Below are 9,350 nucleotides of genomic sequence, written 5' to 3' on the forward strand. Positions count from 1 at the left end.
GTGACGCCGATTGCTTGATGGCCAGCTGCTGTGCCGGGGTGAAGGAGGGGTCAGCAGGTGTCCAGGGAGAAGAGGGGTTAGGCTTGGGCTTTTGGCTCATGACTTCTATTTATTTAGCACTGGCCTACTGATCTGAGGAACGCTATAATGCTCGACTTCACTCAATGTGGCCAGGGGTGCTCGGGTTGGACCCGTCAAACTGGGCAGCGCTGGCCGCTGAATGTGGCCGAGGCTCGACAATGTATGTGGGCAGGGGTGGTCGCGCTGGCACTACAATCAAGCCCAAAGTCGCGCGACGTTTCGCTGTTTATGTACCTTCTTCAGGCGAGGCCTTATTCAACTAAGAGAGGCAGGGTTAAGCTTAAGGTTAGGGTTAGGCTTTTAAATCCGCATTCCCAAATACATTGCAATTAACCTTGTGCACTGTCCACCGACAAGGTGTTTAGATGGCGGCCACAGTCCCCCACCAACTACCCCACCGTCCCACGCAATCCAAAAATTCAATGGCAGCTAACAATGGTCCCTCAGTTTGGCTCAGTCGCATCATCGGGACCCCAATTTGGTCCCCTGTTTCACTACAACAAAGCCCAAAGTCGCGCGACGTTTCGCTTTTCTTCAACCCTCTTCAGGCGAGGGTTTAGACTTTTCCACGAGCGGCATGTCGGTGGCCTTCTAAGGCTCGTGAAAATCAAATCACTTGATTGGAAGCTGCCAATTTGCCATAACAATATGGAAGGACCTCTAAAATCTGTTGTACATACTTTGTGCTACTGCACTTACCAGCATGCTTTGTGTCTTGCACATTTCCTATGTTCTTGTGGGTTTCGAAACATGTGAACCAATGGAATGTATTTGCTCTTTGTATTTTTATTTGAATTTTGTTATTAGCCAATGATGTGGTGTGGAGTTGTTATGCCCGCGAAATCACGAGCTTCGCAACGGTCCATCTCCTCACGGAGAGGGAGGAGTTAGGCAGCCCGAGTGAGTACGACGAAGAGAGAGGGCCATTTTTCTGCTGCTCCGTCTAAGTACCCGTTTCGCGGAGACTTTATACACAGCCCGTGTACTAGGCCCGCATTTGAGGTCAGGAGTGTTGCGATTGGCCCGCGGTCGTATGCTTGCTGGTGGGCTTTGTTTTAGTATGCCGATTATTTTGTTTATGCCCCATAGCCAGTGTCGCCGCTAGCTAGCTAAGTGCATTTAGCATCCAGTGCTAGTGTGTTAGCTAGCCGACTAGAGTTGTGGAGGCTAGTCAGAAGTCATCGGGCTGCGCTGGACGGTGATCTAACTAGGGGAGCCGCTCTGCTCCATTCCTGGGACCTGTCTGCTATCCAAAGAGGACTCGCTTCATCTGCTCTATCTTCGCCAGGGTTGTTTGAACATTGCAACCTTTGGCCATTTGCTACCGGGGAGCCGACACATGCCAGCTGCTAGGCTAGCACTACGCCTTCCATCCTCTGGACTGCACACAGCCTCCCGGTCGAGTAACCCGAAAATTTCATTTATACTCACACACACACGCACACTTTTATCTCGTCGCCTGGGCATCGTGGCGGTGGCTGCCTTGCCCTCCGCTCAGAGAGCTGCTTTAATGTGCACCAACGGGCCCCAACGGAAAGTGCTGGGTATTTGTGTGTTCTTTTGATACTTTCTTCCTGTTTATTGTGACCGCTTGTCCCACCCTGTGTAATTTCAATTAATGTTTATTTAATCAGCAATACTACACTCGTGTGGTACTCTCTCTCTCTCTCTCTCTCTCTCTCTCTCTCTCATTATTATCAAATAAATCCTATTATTATTAATTATATTTCGGGTGTATTGGCAGCTCATTTTCCGCATATGCAAAGCCTAGGTTACTTATAGAGTGCTGGTAATAAGCTTGTACAGTAATTCAGTACACAGCAGAGTTATAAGATCTGCATTGACCACATGTTTGTTTCATTCTGGGAAGATATACCATTCACCAGCCTTAGCTAAGTGTAGTACTTTCACAGTGGAGGCACCGCGCTACTAAATTGATTATTATCTTGGTTAATTATTTCTATTATCAATTATCACTAATATTGTCATTAGTGACACTAGCCTACTAGTACACAGGAGGTTCAGCCAGCTCACCATTCCACCGCTGAGAACTCAGGATGCTGTTGCGCTATTGATTTGTATTGTAACACTTTAGTAACTGGTAGCATTAGGCTTTTGTCTTGTTTAAATGTGCTTGGCGTTGCCCGCCAGTGAAAAAGGGGTTACAAATAGCTTTACACTAGTCCAACTCACCGAGCAGGGGGCGACGTCCCTCTTTGTCGGAGTCCGTCGTAAAAAGAGAGAGTGAACCACAGCTCCGCCTCTAAATACGTCACTGGGAAATATGACACCACCTCCGGTGGGTGTGTGCTTTCCCCCGGGACAGACGTTCCCTAACCATGCCGTTGTCCCGGGAAAATGGACCCGCCCATCTGTTGGATCGCCAGGTCTTTCTCCGGAAACACCGGATGACGACCCAGTCGCCGGGGAGGTAGGAATGGAGAACCTTCTCAGCTGGGGTGGGGAGAGCAGCTGCCACCTGTTTGGGAGACTTGGGAGAGAGCAGAGGAGAGATTACAGCAGTGCTGTAGCATAGCATGCTCGTAAAGAGCGGTTTGGGGAAGAGCTCCCGGCGCAGGGCCCGTTCCCATGGTCGGAGGCCGTCCCATGACAATCTCAAAAGGACTAAGCCCTGCTCTGGAGTGTCTTTGTCGCACGCGCATGTACATAAGTACCAGAAGACGTAAGAAACTGTCTCTGTTGCCAGAGAGCACCAAAGTCCACGCCGAAAGCGTAGCGTGAATCCGTGTAGATGGTGACAGACCAGCCAGCTGCCAGCTCGCAGGCCGCAGAGAGGGCCGTGAGTTCAGCAGCCTGTGCAGAGAGGTGAGAGGGCAACGAGCTGCAATTAAGGCAAGCGGAGGCAGAGCAAACGACCCAACCAACCTGACATTGGCCGGTGGTAAGACAGCGGGAAGCCGACCCATCCACAAAAAGGACAACGTCAGGGTTGGCAAGAGGAGTGGAGCTGAGATCAGGCTGAGGTGAACAAACAGCAGAGACAGCTGCAACGCAGTCGTGTGGTTCACCATCGTCTGGTGAGGGAAGAAGGGTGGCGGGGTTAAGGACAGTGCAACGTTTGACAGTGATGGTGGGCATGTCAAGGAGCACAGTGTTGTAACGTAGCCACCGGGCTGCGGACAGCTGTGACCTTTTCTGTTCAAGTAGGAGGAGCGGGACCGCATGGGGAACCAGGAGAGTAACGTCGGAGTACCCCACGATGTCTCGCGAGGCCATCACAGCCTTTTCAGCAGCAGCGACGGCTCGAAGGCAGCGAGGCAAGCCAGCCGCTACCGGGTCAAGTTTGGCGGAGAAGTAAGCCACAGGGCGCAGCTTGCAGTCCCCCATGAGACTGACTGCAAGAGGACGGAGATCATGCAGCCGTTGCGCTCATCCACAGTTTGAGTGAATGCTTGAGCGGGCTCCGGATAGCCAAGAGTTGGTGCGATTTGGAGCTGGACTTTCAGTCCCTCAAAGGCTTTAGTTGCCTCTGGGGTCCACAAGAGGACCTGTGAGGCGGGTGCATGAGAGTCAATGAGGGCCCGAAGGGGTTTGTCAAAGGTTGCAAATGCCGGAACGAACAAGCGACACAGTAGGAAGCCATGCCTAAGAACAGGGTATCTGCAGGTTTCACTAAGTTAATTTCAAGACTTTATAAGACCTTTTTAATGCCACTTGGATCGGAATTTAAGACCAAGATCTACAACAAAATATATACATATGGTTGGTAAGCCCTAACGCCCAACAGCTGAATATTTAAATATTTGATTCGCGCGAGTGCAGTTTTATCGAAATGGTTAAACAAATGTATGTTTTGTGACACGCTGATGTTGTAACCGCATTTCTTGACGTTCAGACCGAATATTTAAAGATTTGATTCGCGGAATTTCGCGCGATTGCAAACAGATAAGCTGAAGTCCTCCTCCATGTTGAAAAAGCTGCCATAAACTACACGCTGCTGTGACTGGTTGATTCGCTGTGAGCATTTGATGACAAAACAACGAATCACAGCAGAGCGCGCAGCGGAGGTCCCTCCCCCCTCCATCTGGCCGATCAATTCTAGCATCAACTTTTCTTCTTCTTCTCTCGGCTGCTATTTTGTCATGACTTAGTTAGCATTTGTCCGCCAAATTCTGTATAGGCTATACCATTTAGCAATTAACCGCTCAGTAAAACCAACATCGGTATTCTTTTCGATAACTAGTTACATTAATATTACCTACAACCGTGAGTTGCAGGTAATATTGCCATGGTATCGCATCATCCAGGTCATTTCTTTGTCTATGGGGGATACATATTTGTTTTAATTACAGGGAATAGCATGCTATAGGTAACAGGTGCGCCTGATACGAACCTGGAATTCATGAAAATAGCATGTGTGTTAGAGTTTATGGGAGACCCCAAGCGCACGACACCAGACAGAGATGGGGTTAGCCGAAAACTGGCGTACTTTATTCAAACATAGGAAGGCAATGAGCGACAAGGAAAAAACGGAAAGTCCAAGGGGGGAAAAAACTCGCGGGTAATCCAAACGGGAACAAGGCAGGATACTTCCACGGGGAAACCTTGCAAGGGAAAAACATGAACCAAGGGCTGGGATGAGTTCGTAGAGAAAAGGACCGTGAGAGGAGAGTAGCCGCTACTGCGGGGAGGTAACAACACGAACTGACAACGGGCACGTGGGAGGCCACCAAACTTAAGCCCAGCCCTGATGACTAAGCCCGGCCCTGACGAGCCGATTGGCTGCCGGCATGGGGTGGGCGGGCCACGGTGCGGGGTGGGCGAGCCATAACACTTGTTTCCCTTTTATTTTCTTTTTTCCCCCTCAAATTCACTTAATCCTACCAAATGACCACTTCTATTAGTGCGAGACCGAGGGTGAACAGCCGCTTAATTGTCAGTGCACGACCTCATCTGGTTTCAATAGTACGCGTTTTAAATGATCATTTTATCCTTTAAAGAATTCTGCTTACCCGTGCGATGAATCTCCCAGGGTTTTGCTGAGGGATCTCAGCGACACCGACCAAACGGACCACCCGCCTCTCCCTTTCTTCTTCTCAAACCTGGTGAGGTTATTGGGAGATCGGTGACTATGTCCTTGTCCCGAGATGATCGGTCAGCCGGTTGTCCGTCTGGCGGGGCGACGTGAGATCCCGCTTCTGACACCAAATTGTTGTGGATTTTCCTTTATCCTTTTAATGGGCTCTTGCCCCAGGAACCTCTGGGGAGAATAATCATCGGACAAATATTAAAGAAAACAGAGAATCTTTAATGCATCTGCAGATGGAGAGACATAAGGCCACACAGAGGTTCGTCTGTGAGGATATGCTCTGCCTCTGAGCTGGAGATAGTGGTTTTTTATAGAACAGTCCGTCGCGTCATACACTATGTTTCCTGCGTCAACTAAGGTGTAATCTTAAAAAGGAATGAAGGAAAAATCTACGTTAATCACGTTCTGTGCCTCATGAGTGTCTGTACGCCTGTTGCACTTGTCTTTTGCTCAACCTGGCCGTTCCTGGGATGCGGCAACGGGGAGGCAAGCATAATAACAGTTGCTATGTGGCCCCATGGAAGGTACGCATGAGAACAATGGTCATGTGTGTCTGCAGTGAATGAGAAGTTTCATACACACAGACAAGTGGAAAACTACAGAGTACATACGGAGTGCATATGGAGAACATTTTGTACTCCACATACATCACCAACATCCTGCTCAGCTCTCCCCTTCTCAGCCTCCTCCTGCTCAGCTGCACCACTCTCCTCTCAGAGCCTCACCGCAGCCACATCGTGATGACACGACTGGTACGAATGACATTGCGAGCTACTTGGTGCGCCGAGAGCTTGTGAATTCCGGTCTCATCCAGTTCAACGAGCGCCCAGAAAATTATTGGGCATGGAACTCCTCTTTCTTCAACGCCATTGAAGGACTGAACTTAACTGCCAGCGAGGAGCTCGACCTCTTGACAAAGTCGTTAGGAAAAGAGTTCTCAGAGCACGTTACAAGGATTCGCTATGTGCACGTCACCGACCCTGTAGTGGGCCTACAACATGTCTGGGAACGCCTAGAAGAGTGCTCCCCTGAAGTGATCGAGAGAGCGCTCTTCGAGAGGATAGAGAACTTTCCAAAAATCGCTGAGAAAGACCCCGTAAAGTTGAGGGAACTGGGAGACCTGCTGATGGAGTTAGACTCTGCTAAGTGTGAGGGCTACCTGCCGGGGATCTCGTACCTGGACACCGCCAGGCGTGTCAACCCGATCGTTGAGAAGCTGCCACACAGTCTACAAGAGAGATGGATAACTAAGGGTTCCCAGTACAAAGAGCAGCACCATGTCTCTCGCCCCCCCCCATTCACCTTCTTCGCAGACTTCATCTGCAGCGAGGCACACAGAAGAAACGACCCCAGCTTTACTCTCCCTTCAGCTCCCTCGAAAACGTCCAACAAGTCCTCCACAGGGTCCTCAAAACATGAGCGATCAGAAAAGGAATCAAGACACGCCAAAAGGCATGTCTCCACCCACAAGACAGAGGTCTCAACAAACCGCTCAGCTTCTCAGTCACGCAGTTCGAGCAGCAAGCCTGGCGACAAAGGTAAACAATGTCCCATCCATCAGAAGCGCCATCCTCTAAAGAAATGTCGGGGTTTTCGAAGCAAGTCTCTTGAGGAGCGCAAAGCCTTTCTGAAAGAGATTGGTGCCTGCTACAGGTGTTGCTCCTCCACAACTCACCTGGCGAAGAACTGTAAGGCAACTTTGAAGTGCAGCGAATGTGAGAGCGATGACCACATAGCGGCGCTCCACCCTGGACCTCCTCCACGGGACAAAAAAGACAAGGACCCCACCTCAGAGCATGGCGGGGAGAGTGAAGAGGAGGCGCCTCCACCAGCAGTCATCTCTAAATGCACAGAAGTTTGTGGCAGAGGCCAAAGCCTCAGATCCTGTGCCAAAATCTGCCTGGTGAAGGTATACGCCAAAGCACACCCAGACAGAGCTAGTAACGTCTACATCGTCCTGGACGACCAGAGCAACAGATCTCTGGCGAGGTCTGATTTCTTCCACCTCATCCAAATCAGAGGTTCAGACTCACTGTACACCCTGCGTACATGTGCAGGTGTCACCGAGACATCTGGAAGAAGAGCCACAGGGTTCTTGGCGGAGTCGTTGGATGGAAAAAAACAAGTGTGCTGCTTCCAACACTCATTGAGTGCAACCATATGCCTGACGATCGGTCAGAAATCCCGACCCCAGAAGCTGCACAGCACCACAGCCACCTGAAGTCCATCGCTCGCAGAATCCCTCGCCTGGACCCTGAAGCCCAGATCCTGATACTTCTGGGACGCCACATCCTTCAGGTCCACAAAGTCAGGGAGCAACGCAATGGTCCTCCCAGCGCCCCCTATGCCCAACGTCTAGACCTGGGTTGGGTGGTTATAGGGGACGTGTGCCTGGGTTCAGCCCACAAGCCAGCAGCTGTGACTTCCTATCGCACCAGCGTGCTCGAAAACGGAAGGCCATCTCTCCTCACTCCGTGCCCCAACCGTCTCCAGGTCAAGGAAAGGTTCCTCCTTACAGCATCAAACATGACACCCCAGTCCCTGATGACGACAAAGTGGGGCTTTCCATCGAAGATCGTCTGTTCCTGGAGTTCATGGACAGAGAGATGGTGATGGACGACACCAACAGCTGGGTGGTGCCTCTCCCATTCCGATCCCCTCGTCGACGGCTCCCGAACAATCGAGACCAAGCTCTCAGCAGACTTACCTCTCCCCGCCGCACCCTGGAAAGAAAGCCTAAGATGAAAGCCGACTTTGTCAAACCTTCATGCAAAACATCTTGTATTTATTTATGTATTTGTATTATATAATACAGACAAGAAGGAAAAAGGCAGAGACAAACATTGAAAAAGTCAATTTCTGTTAATGTGTTTTACATGTTATGCATTGCATTTCAAATAAAAGTCCAAAAGTAAGACTAAGGTCCATTTTTGGTATTTTTGGTACTCACTATAGGGGGCTGTTTTACTCCAGAAACATACATATATACTGTTTATGTGTATGTGTATTTGTATATGTATATGTTGAGGAGCTGCTGTATCAAAATTAGTTGTCTTCCTCCAGAACTTAGTAAATTTGTCCATACATAGGTTCAGGGATAAAGTCCGCTTTTCTATGTTATATATTCATTTTATGATTCCAATCCATTCCTCTTTGCTGTAGCTCAGCATTTAAATAATTTTTCTTAGATTTGTTGGTTTAGTCAGTGTTTCCTCTACCCAAAATGTGTTATGCTTTTCTTTCACAAATGTGGGAATGATGGTCCAAAATTGCGTTAAAATGTACAAAACAGTGAAATTTATCTTGCCTGGCCGGCCAGCACTCTAGATACTCAGCACCCAAAAGCTCTGATCCTAGAATCGCCTCTGGTCAGCGCCAATCTTGTTATACGCAGCAAAAGACTGTGGCTGACTAGATAGCTATATCAGATGGCATAATTTTCTTGAATTATTAATTGATTATTAGCATTACACAATGTGTGAATTAATGTAATGTTTGATTTTGCAGTTTGGATGAGAAAAAACCCCGCAAGTTGGGTGTGAGATGGATGAAAAAGAAGAATTCTGGAATGAGTTGGACGACATGGTGGAGAGGGTACCCAAGGAGGAGAGAGTGGTGATTGGAGCGGACTTCAATGGACATGTTGGTGAAGGGAACAGAGGTGATGAGGAGGTGATGGGAAAGTATGGAGTCAAGAAGAGAAATGTGGAAGGACAGATGGTGGTCGATTTTGCGAAAAGGATGGAAATGGCTGTGGTGAATACATATTTCAAGAAGAGGGAGGAACACAGGGTGACGTACAAGAGTGGAGGAAAGTGCACACAGGTGGACTATATCTTATGTAGAAAGCACCATCTAAAAGGGATTGGAGACTGCAAGGTGGTGACAGGGGAGAGCGTAGCCAGGCAGCATCGGATGGTGGTCTGTAGGATGACTTTGGAGACCAAGAAGAGGAAGCGAGTGAAGACACAGCCGAAGATCAAATGGTGGAAGTTGAAGAAGGAAGACTGTTGTGTGGAGTTCAGGCAGGAGTTAAGACAGGCACTGGGTGGTAGTGAAGAGTTGCCAGATGGCTGGAAAACCACTGCAGAAATAGTGAGGGAGACAGCTAGGAAGGTACTTGGTGTGTCATCAGGACAGAGGAAGGAAGACAAGGAGACTTGGTGGTGGAATGAGGAAGTACAGCAAATTATACAGAGGAAAAGGTTGGCAAAGAAGA

The sequence above is a fragment of the Lampris incognitus genome, unplaced genomic scaffold, assembly GCF_029633865.1.
Source record: "Lampris incognitus isolate fLamInc1 unplaced genomic scaffold, fLamInc1.hap2 scaffold_49, whole genome shotgun sequence".
In the NCBI taxonomy this organism is placed as follows: Eukaryota; Metazoa; Chordata; class Actinopteri; order Lampriformes; family Lampridae; genus Lampris; species Lampris incognitus.